The 12,345-nt window shown below is 33.6% G+C and overlaps 1 long non-coding RNA gene across 1 annotated transcript; it reads right to left on the bottom strand.

Annotated features, from left to right (window-relative positions):
• Nucleotides 1–9,319: 9,319 nt before the first annotated feature.
• On the bottom strand, nt 9,320–12,109 carry LOC107899015 (uncharacterized). Its single transcript, XR_001684554.2, has 3 exons — nt 11,920–12,109; nt 11,219–11,382; nt 9,320–10,286 (listed from the first exon to the last, which is right to left on the bottom strand). It is a non-coding gene; the product is annotated as an uncharacterized lncRNA (long non-coding RNA).
• Between the last annotated feature and the right edge of the window lie 236 nt (nt 12,110–12,345).

The raw sequence follows: 12,345 nt of genomic DNA, 5'->3' as shown, positions 1-12,345 counted from the left end.
ACCTGCACGATACCATTACCCACTCCACTACTTGCATCAACCTAAATAATATCAGATGCACAAAGAAAATTATGTTTAAGATCATCATTAATCCTAAATCAAAGTTTTTCTTTTATAACTAGAAGTCCACAAAACAACAACTGAACCAATAAGCAAAATCATGTCCAGCTATTGTCTGTAAAGTGCACCTCTCTGTATTTCAGTTAACATATTATTCTTAAAAAAGGACCAAATAAGGATTGAATGACATGATATCGGTCACATTTAAATTAAGATCCAGGGGGCTTTAAAAAATGATAGAATGTTCAAATATCAAACTAATGAAGTTCAGAAAGTATTTAATCCTTAAAGAAAAATAATTGCTTCTCCATTTAAAAGAAAACACTAGCTAGTAATATGTGAATCATGAACAAAGAATAACACCAGAAAAGAATAAAGAAGGTAATATTGCAGGAAGCAAACAACGAGGAGAAATACAATTACGAATACAAGATAGAATGATAATGCAGAGACATAAGTTTACAAACATGATTCAAAACACTTTGATAAGTAATACAGTATCATAAAATGCAAACAAATAACCTGATAATGGTCCAAATATGGTCTAGGAGAGTGCTGCACTTTCTGTTCCTCAAGAGCAGAAGTATAAAGTATTTAGTTAATACAAAACCTGACACCACAAAACGAGGGTTTAAAAAAAGCACCTTATTTGCCCGGACAAAGTATTTATACAAGAAAGCCCCCGTTTCTCCCAAAAAGCATAAATACAAACAAAATAAAGCATAAAAATAGTAAATACATTTCTAGCCCAAAATTTTCCCTATCCTAGCTTCGGTAATGAAAAAAATCATAACCAGCAAGAAACGAAATGTTGATTTACTAAGAAACTAATGAACTGAAACAATCGCACCAAAAACTAATTGTATTTATAAAAAAATTACAATAACACCCATTAAAAATGCATGCAGAGAGGAAAAAAATAGAGATTTCTTACAGGCCTATATATTTGGGAAGCCACTACAACCACACTTCCCTTACAGGAGAAAATAGAAGCTACAAGAAATTACAGCTTCAATTGCCGCTTCAATTGGGTCGGAGATCTGAGACGGTGGAGTCGGAAAAAGATGCCAAGATGAAAGTGAAACGGAAGCGGGTGGAGGTTTGGTTCACTGGCAGCTTCTGTTGAGGTTGGGAGGGAGAGGGTGGAGGTCGATTTCGGCTTGGGAGGGTAAAACAGAGACTGAATAGCTAATCCTTGCTTTTGGAAGGGAATACAAATCGGCGCTGAAGCAGGGAATTTTAGGAATACGTCCGTAACGTAATAGGCCTGTATTAGGGCATTACACCGAACCAAACACAGGATTAAGTGGGGCCCACGAAATAGGGGTGTAATGGCCAACCAAACATGGAGTAAAACAAGAATCTAAATTCCCAAATCATTAAAAAAAATTTTGGTAAATAAAATAATAAAACCTTAAGCTAGGATTATAACAATACTAATCGCCATCAAACAATGGATATGTAGCGTAATGGATATCATCATCTAATAAACCCCTCACGCTCCTAGTGGTTCCTCATGAATAATCAATTGATCTATTTCATCTCGGGCCTCTTTCGCGATTCGATCTGCCACCCTATTACTCTCTCTCAGTATCTGTCGAAATTTCACTTCCCAATCCATAAGGCACCAGTCTTGAATGAACCTAACTTCGTTGTAATTATTTTTTGTTGCTAGTTCATTTTGTGTAATGGCTATCAATAATGAATTATCACTCTTAATCTCTACATTACGGTACCCATTTTCCTAAGAAAACTTTAAATTTTCAAATAATGCTCGAGCTTCAATTTGAAAAATATTAGATAATCCACCACCATTTCAAAAACCACCATCCAACTTCTACTCGGTCCTCTTACTAGTCCACCTATGGTCGTTCTTGGTTTAAAAGTTGGCACTGAACCATCAACATTCACCTTTATCCATCCATGATTAGGAAATTTCAAACAACCCTTCATCATGGAGCTACAAGCCTAATTTGCAACCACTCCTTTAATAGATATAGACCTTGTTCAAGCTCCAGCAGAAGTTACGAGCACGTAACTGCTATTACTCGCTTGATTGAAAATAAAGTCATTCAAACTCTTTCAAAGAAACCAAGTAGTGGTAGAAAAGAAAGTAGGCCATTCACCATATTGGGACTCAATATTATCTTCATTTCCAATATTCCAAATAATCCATCGCTCAAGCGGTAGTCTAAAAAGGACATTCTATTTGCTTCTGTAACAGCCCGATTTTAGTTAAATCAGAACAGTGATTTCAGAACCACAAATTTGAGGTTAGAAAATTATATTAATATTATTTTTGGTATTTACAGAATGTGATTATATATGTGTGAAAGCTTCGTAAAGAAATTTTGCTGTTTGAATGCTTAATTCGGTAAAAAGGACTAAATCGCGTAAAGCGTAAAAGTTGTGTTCTATATGCTAAAGGTGTCTAATAGCTATAGAACATTAAAGTAAAGGTCCTTAAGTGGTAAATAGGCCATTTATGAGTTAGTGGATGATAGTGGAGTGGCATTTGGTGTAATTACTAATGTTTTTTAATGGTAAAATAGTAAATAAGTAAATTAGTAATAAAATAAATAAAACCAAAGCTAGAATTTTGTCCATCTTTTCTTCCATGGCCGAATATTGAAGAAGAAAGACACCATTGATGAACACTTAGGGTTCAGCACACACATAGCTTGATTAAGGCACGGTCTGAGCTCGGTTTTTGATAATTTTTACGTTTTTAATATCGTTGCTTCGTGTTCTAGCTAGCTCATGCCCTAATTTTTGAATTGGTTGATGAATTTGTAAGTTTCCATTGATGATAGCTTGATTTTTTTGAATTTTGATGATGGAAAATGAATAATTGTTGATAGATTAATATGTTTTGTAAAGTAATTTTTGACAAAAATGTCAAATAAGGATTAAATTGTGAAATATGCAAATTGAGTGGTTGAAATTTGAAATAAATGAAAGTTTTGGGCTGCTAGGGGAACTATAGTGATTCGAGTAAGATTGGTTATATTGAATTGTGTGAATTTTGTGTATTTGTAAAATAGAGACTAAATTGAATAAATGTGAAAATTTAGGGGCTAAAGTGAAAAATGTCCAAATAGGTATTTTTGGATGAAATTTAATGAATAGGTGATTAAATGAGTTAAATTTGAATTCATATAGATCAAGAAAGAAAGAAATCAAATTTAGATCAGGGGAAATTGAAAGTTGGCGAGTAGTTGATCTGATCCGTTCGTTTCTGTACGAGGTAAGTTCATAAGTAAATAAATGTTTTTGAATTCAAATGTATATGTTTTATATATTTCCGAATTGATTTAAATATATATATAGATTACTGAATTGATTTGTATATGTATACATATATATTGTTGAATTGATTTGTATATGTATACATATATATTGCCGAATTGATTTGAGCATTAGATGACTGGTTTCGTGCATGAATTGATTTGATTACGAAGTTGAAAGCTCTAAATGAATCTTAGGATATGTATAGGATACTGATGTCATGATATTAGGACTTCCGATGTGTGATTTCGTGTAAGACCATGTTTGAGACATTGACATCGAAGTGAGAAAACGTATAAGACCATGTCTAGGACATTGGCATCGTATATGATTCATATAAGACTCCGTTTGGGATAGTGGCATCGATATGCTTTAACATGTAAGACCATATCCGGGATATGGCATTGTACGAGTTTATATGATTTCTGTGTGTTCTTAACAATTCCAAATGTGAATTTGAGCTAAATGGTTCATGAAATAATAAGATAAGTTTAGTACTTAATGTGATAATATGAATTTATTTGGGATAGTTAAATGTATATGTGTTTAAGATTTATTTAAATTCGACCTAGTTAAATTGAATTATAAATATCATTGAGATGATTTATTTATTTATGGCTTACTAAGCTTCCAAAGCTTACTTTGTGCATCCTTCCATTGTTTTATAGATATATAAAGCTAGCTCGAGCTCGGGGATCGTCAAGGAATATCGTCACACTATCAATCACCATTTTGGTATTTTGAAAGCTTGATATAATGATATATGACATGTATAGACTATGGCTAATTTTGAATTGTATATAAGTTGCCATGTGAAATGGCTTATTAGAGATACTAATTATTATGTATATTTGGTCATGTTATAAGCTCTTTTGGGAAGTATTTTTCGAGGTATATATGTATAATAATGTTTGGTTATAAGATTCGGTTTGAGTAATGATTTAGTTGGTGGATGTGTTTTGTTATAATGTAATATGATTCGATGTATGTTGGTTTGAAATTTGAATAGTAGAATGGTTATGACTTGGTTAAATTTCAGTGTATGAATTGTATTATGAAATTGGTTTGCACGGAAAAGAAGTATGGTTTGTATATGAGATATGATTAGTAGACATGAATTATGATAAATACTATGTTAAACTGTGTTGTGTGCCTCGTAACCCTAATTTGACGACGGATACGGGTTAGGGGTGTTACAGCTACCTAGTACAAAAGTTTTCCAAACCAAATTCGAGTAACCACAGTCCCTAACAATATGTAAAATTGACTATACATCTAGTCCACACCGATCATAGAAAGGGAATAGGATATACCTCACCTGGTACATTCCTTGTTCATCAATGGTCTGCCTTTAGCCAATAACCAAAGGAACGTTTGACCCATACTTAGGCCCAAAATTAAAGAGCGGGCCAATTAACCTTGAGGGGCCGTGGGCAAAATAGGGTAGCAAATATTGTAGGAACTGGTGCAAACCAAAATGAGACTAGACAATCTGCCTTTGTTTATGCCGTTAGAGACCGAAGGATAAGGATGCGTCCGATGTCATTGCAGGTACTTTTACCATTCATTCTGTCCCTTATTTTCACTTAATCGACATAAGATCCACCCATTCATATATTGCATGCATTATGTCTGATAAATTGGGTGTTGGGGTAGAGGAAACCACTACTGATGTTATTGTAGTAAGAACTTTATGACAATCGATTATTGTAAGAGATGTCCATTAGAGGTTCAAGGGGTAGTGTTTCTAGCGGATCTTAAGGAGTTACCTTTAGGGGAGTATGATTTGATTTTAGGAATTAATTGGTTAGTAGAGCACCAAGTTCGCCTAGACTGTGTGTCTAAAAGAGTAACATTAAAAACGATGAAGGGTAGTGAAATTGTTCTGGTTCAAAAGTGATGGGATTATTTATCCAATATAATTTTTGTTATGGTCACCAAGAAGTTAGTTCGAAAAGGGTACAAGACTTATTTAGCTTACGTAATGGATGAGAATGCAAATAGTTTTGCCTTAGATAACATTCAAACCGTTATGGAGTTCTTAAATGTGTTTCCTAAGAAGTTACCAATGTTACCTCTAGATCGTGAGGTAGAATTGAGAACCAAACTGTTGCTAGGAACTGCTCTAGTGTCCATTGCTCCCAATCGTATGACATCTAAAGAGTTGCAAGAATTGAAAATCCAACTTTAGGAGCTATTGGATCATAGGTTTATTAGGCCCAGTGTTTCTCTGTGGGGAACTCTAGTCATGTTTGTGAAAAAAAATAGTTCCCTAAGGTTTTGTATAGACTATTCACATTTAAACAAAACTCACTATAAAAAATAAATATCCCTTGCCTAGGATAGAAAACCTAATTGATCAATTCTGAGGTGCCACAATGTTTTTTAAAATAGATTTAAGGTCAGGATATTACCATCTAAAGGTAAATGGGGCGGATGTGCCCAAAATTGCATTTAGAACTCAATACGGCCACTATGAATTCCTTATAATGCCTTTCATTTTAACCAATGCTCTGACGACCTTCAAAGACTTAATGAATTGAGAGTTCCAACCCTTCCTTGATCAATTCATCGTTGTATTCATTGACGACATCTTAGTCTATTCAATAATTGAAACTAAACACGATAAACACCTTAGAAAGGTTCTACGAATCCTCTGAGAAAACAAACTGTATGCTAAATTGAGTAAATGTGAATTCTAGCTTAAGTAGGTCATTTTTTAGGACATATGGTATCCGTAGAGGGTATTCAGGTAGATCCAAAAAAGATAGAGGTCATTATAGAATGGAAACAACGCAAAAATGTTTCCGAAATCCAAAGTTTCCTTGGTTTAGTTGGGTACTATCTTAGATTCGTTAAAGGGTTCTCCTTGATAGTTACACCACTAACTAAGTTGTTGATGAATGATTTTCCATTTAAATGGATAGATGAGCAAAAATCTAGCTTTGAAAAGCTAAAGGCTGTGTTAACCCAAGCTCTCATATTAATTCAGCCCAGATTGAGAAATGAGTATGTGGTGTACAGTGATGTGTCCTATATTGGCCTTGGATGTGTGTTGATGCAAGACGAAAAAATAGTTTCATATCCGTCAAGATAATTGTAACAACATGAGTGCAACTGTCCGACTCATGATTTAGAGTTGGCCGCAGTGATATTCATATTGAAAATTTGGAGACACTACTTGTATGGTGAGAAGTGTTACATTTATACCGATCATAAGAGTCTCAAGTACCTTATTACCCAAAAAGAATTGAACCTGAGGTAATGGAGGTGGATAGAACTGTTAAAAGATTATGATTGTGTAATTGAATACCACCCAGGAAAAGTCAATGTAATAGCATACGCTCTAAGTAGAAAATAGATGAATGGATTAAGAGCAACAACACAGATTATAGCACCTCACACGTCCTGACCACACGGCCTAACTACATGGTCGTGTGTCCTATGGTTTGCAATTTTTCCCAAGAATTTATGTGATGTGCAGTTTAGTCCTTGGATACTCCCAGAACTGTTTTTGGTGATTTATTTTTATTCAATTGAGTCCTTGACAATATGATTAATGTTAAAATCTATGATCTGATTGACCAAATTATTATATATATTTGCATGATATGTGCAAATAATATATATTTCTGTTGCATCTGTATTTCTGATCGTATGTTCAACATGTTTCATGATACCGTTAAATTGAATCTATGAAAATCATATGTTTTACTATTGTACTAATTAGTTAAAAGAATATCTATTGTCACCATATCAATCTGTTATAAGCATATTATTCGCTACTGTTTTGATTTGTTATAAGCATGCCGTATTGCATTGTATGTGGTAGGATGCTTTGAAAGGAGGAAGTTCTGACTGATTAATAAATCTACAACTCTGGTGGTTTATCCCCAAATTATCTGGCAGCTCTTATTTGCAATTATGTTGTCCATTCACAACCATCTGGCAGTGTATTAACCTACAACATTGGTGGCTCATCCACCCATTTTTTAGTAGCTCTTATTTGCAAATACGTTGTGTATTCACAACCATCTGACAACCTATTAACCTACAATATTGGTGGTTTATCCATCCATATTCTGACAGCTCTCATTTGAAAATATGTTGTACACTCACAACCATCTGACAGCATATTAAACTGCAACTTTTGTGGTTTATCCAGAACCCAATGTGTAGGAATGCACAAGTTCTAGGGAACTCTTACTATGGTGTGTAACAGTGGGGTAGGAGTTTTTCTGTTAAACCGAAACTATATTGCATTCATAAAGCATGTGGATGCAATTCTGAGATTTCTGATATGATACATATGCATATACATTGTTGATTTGATCTGATATATCGATATTTTGAAATTGCTATTGTGGATTATTTTATGTGATGTGATTTTGTATGCTAATCGGTTGCATTGATTTGTTTGTGATAGAACTCACACTGAGCTTCATAGTTCACTCCCTTTTTATTTCCATCTTTACAAATAACTCACTAGGTTAGGACATAAACACAGCATCTGGAGGGTCTCAGCTCGGTTTTGTTTTTACTAAAATATTTTAGATTTATTATTTAGTATTTTTTATTACTATTATTCAGAGATTGCATTATCTTATTTTGAACTGTGGCATGAGACTTAGGATTTGGGGTTTTTTTATATATAACATGCTTGACATATAATTTGATTTTAGGATTATTGAACTATAAATATTAATAAGTTATGCATGAACTTTGACATTGATTAAAATCATAAACAAATATCAGTTTTATGCTGCTGAACTATAAATTAATATTTTGAGTAATAAATAAATTGATAATTAACAAAGTTTTCAAAAGTAGTCATCGTTTCATATGAAAATTAAACTAAATCGGTTTTCAATAACTCGTAAGCTTTTTTAAAAAATAAACTAAAGTTTTCTACTATAACAAACAAATGTTTAATATGACTGTTTTATAAGTTCAGATAACTCTCCTAGGCTATTTCGGTGGCCAATGTAATCTTCCAAATTCAGGCCTAACGTCTAGGCCGGGTTGGAGAGGTTACACTTATTCAACCCATTAAAATTTTTTTCTAAAGCAAGAACCATCGGCAGAAATGGAGGGTCGTCCCCCGTGAATTTTGACGGATCCTGCCCTCGACTTTCACCCATTCTCCCACCCATTTCTTCACGCGACTGCTGACTTATATTGACCCCCAAATTTTTTTTTCAAAATAGTGACTGTTACACTGCCACACACCTCACTTCCATTTAGAGTTCCCGTTTTGTTCCCAAATTTTATAGCCAAGATTTTCTTACCATTTAGTGTTGGGCTAACAAATTAAAATGGACGGGCTTCAATGATTCATCCAAAATGATTGGGCCCATTTTTGACCCATCATCAAAGGGATTACACAATGGGCCCGAAAGAGACCCCAACCTTGTTTGTCAGCTTGAATACATTTAACATAGCCTTCAACCATTTCTCTAAAAGAATCCCTTTCCCTTTAGATTTCAATGTCCCTTTCTTATTATTATTAGGTTTAATAGCAACCTCCAACATTCCAACCGATTTTGTCATGATTTTAGGTCTACCATTTTCACCCCTATTAGATCTAAAATTTATTCCCATATCATTTCCATTAACATCACCCATTAATACCCTAGAATACTCGTCGGATTGTTACTCAAGACATCTGTGAAAAATAGAATGTTGATAATGAAAATGCATCGCAAAGAAAAGAGAAAGAAAAATAAAAAACACAGATTTTTATGTGGAAACCCTTTCGGGAAAAAAACCATGGGCAGAAGAGAAGATAATTCATTATATCGAATTTGAATAATTACAAGAGGAGTAGACTATGTTTATTTATAGGCTTGTAAAACCATATTCTAATAGAAGGAGTGTAGTAAGATTGAAACACCTTATTCTAATCAATATCAAATAGATGGAGTTTAATAATGTTTAAAAAACCTTATTCTAAAATAAAATAAATGAAGTGTAGTTTTATATGGATTTTACTTTTATTTTATTTTTCCATTGTATTTTATTTAAATAAGGATTCGGGTCACTCAATTCTAACAACATCAATTTTGGATCCATCGAGAGCTTCACTGCCCTTTCCGTTGTTCATCACTTCTAACGGTTGGGCTCTTCTCCTTTGCTTCCATTCACCAATTTTCCAAGACCCAAAATCTTCCACTTCTGCCCGCCTCTGTAGCCCTAATACTTGGTCAGATTTTGAACTTTCCTCCGCCTCCAGTAAATTCTCTTTCCCCTGTTTGTGTATACAATTTTCAAGAGTATAAACCCACCGCCCACATTTGAAACACACAGAAGGTAAAGATTCGTACTCAACCTGATGTATTCTACCATCAATTTTTGCTTTTGAAACCAATGGTTTCCCCAATTCCACATACACCGTAAGCCTCGCGAGTTGACCTCTTGTGTTGTTTTTTGTGTTTCGATCAATTTTAGCCACCAGTCCAATGGCACCGCCAATGAATCTTAGGGCCAGTTCTTTTGGCCAGTTGAAAAGCACTTTTACACCCAAAAGTGCTTTTGGGTGAAAAGTAATGAAGAACAAAGTTCATTTGGGGCCAGTAGACTAACTTTTTTGAAGTACTTTTAGCTAGATGAAAAAGCAGAAATTTTTTGCTGTTCCGGCCAAAAAGTGCTTCTAACCTGCTCTTTTACTTTTTTAGCCTGTTACACACAAACTGGTTCTTTGCTCTCATCTCTTCTCTTATCGTTGCTTCTTTGTTCCTCTGCTGGTTCATTGATCCTCTGCTGGTGCTGGTTCTTTGTTCTTCTACTGGTGCTGGTTCTTTGTTCCTCTGCTGGTGCTGGTTCTTTGTTCCTCTGCTGGTGCTTTGTTCCTCTTCTCCACCACCAGTGTGTTAATCTTTTTTTTCATAGGATGAGTTTGTTGCCTAAACTTTTATGCATGATGAAACAGATGGTATTGGCTGCTAAGATAATGGACAAAATGAATGATGTTAGCATAGGGTTTCTGGAATCAAAACCCAAACCGAATTTCAACCCTTTTTTTGTTTTAGCATGCTTTATTTATTTGGGGGGTTGTAATCCATGCATTCATCCTAACAAAAAAAAACATTGTCATGTGTCGTTTGTTGGGATGATTCTGTCGTCTGCTCTTACATGATGCTCACCAAGCCCAAACCCCTATCTTTGTCTCAATCTTTGAACATTTACAATGTATATTCATTCAGCTCACGAATTGTTTGATTTTTAACCCTTTCACACTTTCAAAATATTTATACACTATCTCAAATAAGAGACACCAGCTTAAAAGATGAAATATTAATTAACCGATATTTTTACAAATTCACTGAAGAATGAAAACGTTCAACTAGTCAATTGCAAGACAAAATATTAATTAACTAAAATTTTTACAAATTCACTGAAGACAAACATATTCCACAAACTTAAAAGAAAAACATATAATGAAAAAGCTGGATTTGAGGGGAAGTTTAAAAAGTCAAATCCACTTCAAGGTCGGCTTATCATAAAGAAAAGTTGATAAGTTGGTTTTCTAGGTGGAAAGTTATGAATGGTTTTAAATTGACAATGCATGGATAGAAACAATGTGGCAAGAACCTAGGTAAGGTGGTAGCTTGCTGAAAGTATGGCAGTAAGGTTAAGCCTCTAAGTCGGTTTATATAGCCTATATACATACATGTTTAGATGTGTAGTGTGTATAAGTGAGCAAAGAAAAAAGAAGTATAAGTGAGAAATAGATATTGAGTGTTGAGAAGCATAAGAAATATTAGGCATGAGAGTGAAAACTAGCAGCATCTAGGAATTGTGAAAATAAAAAATATCAGTTTTGGATTAAATAGCGATGTGAAGAGCAACAAGAACGAAAAAAAATACTTACCTTTTTCTGCATATACTCTATTTCAGCAAACAACAGCTTATTCTAGTAGAGTTTAGAGGGGATTAAATTAAAGGAGAAGGAAAATTTTTAGGAACATTTGGAAAACAAATTGAGTTATTACAAGCCTGCATTTTGACTTCCCACTAGTATTTCTCACAAATAACCTGCAAATTTACAACAGAATAACACATAGAATTAAACTAATAAATTCAATTCATCATCAATTAATTTATATGTTAGAGTAGAAAATGAACAGCCATTAAGACTTAAATAATCCCATGAGAAACAGGCAAAAAGACAAAAAGATATTTTCCTTTTAGAACTTGACCATTACCAATTCTTCTGTTAAACCAAAATACAAAAACTAAAGAACAGGAATCTATCTTAAGTTTAAATACAGATAATAAACAAATATCTTAAGTAAACATATCCTACATCTTTGTTCTTTTCATTACCAAACATTTAACATTCATGCCAATCTCCCCTTTGTTTAGCAGTACTAGCAAGCATTCTCATGTTTATCACTAATATATATATATAATACATGGGATCATGGAAGATTATTCATTGTCCAATTAAGTGCTAAGCAGCCAAGCAACAGATATTAAAGCAGAGCAGCAAGCCATAAATAGATAAATCCAAATTTTCTTTTCAGTTTTCACTTCTCTATTTCTATATATTAATAAATTCCATAAACTTACACATGAAAAATCTTGGAAAGTTAAAAGAGGAAAGAGCAAACCAGGGTTTGGGCAAGCAATCTGAAGATACATTTGGGAAGCAATTAGGTAAAAGAATGAGGAAAAAAACAAAAAGAAGAAGAAAGCAACAGATGGGGGGAGAAAATATCGAAGAGAATAAGAGAATGGCAGAGGAGGCGTGGGAGAAGAAAAGAATGTAAAACGTCGTTACAGAAAAAGGGACTATTTTTAATTACATAAATATTAATTACATAAATATTATTTAAAACTTTGTAAAATTACAGATAAGAATGTAAAAGAATGTAAAATTTTGTTAGTAGCAATAATAATAATTAATAATCATCTTAAAGGGACCATTTTTAATTACATAAATATTAATTACATAAATATTAATTAAAAACTTTGTAAAATTACAGAAAAGAATGT

The sequence above is a fragment of the Gossypium hirsutum genome, chromosome D04 (genome assembly GCF_007990345.1).
Source record: "Gossypium hirsutum isolate 1008001.06 chromosome D04, Gossypium_hirsutum_v2.1, whole genome shotgun sequence".
NCBI lineage: Eukaryota > Viridiplantae > Streptophyta > Magnoliopsida > Malvales > Malvaceae > Gossypium > Gossypium hirsutum.
Note: the sequence above shows the minus strand (reverse complement) of the source record. Positions and strands in the feature narration are given on the sequence as shown.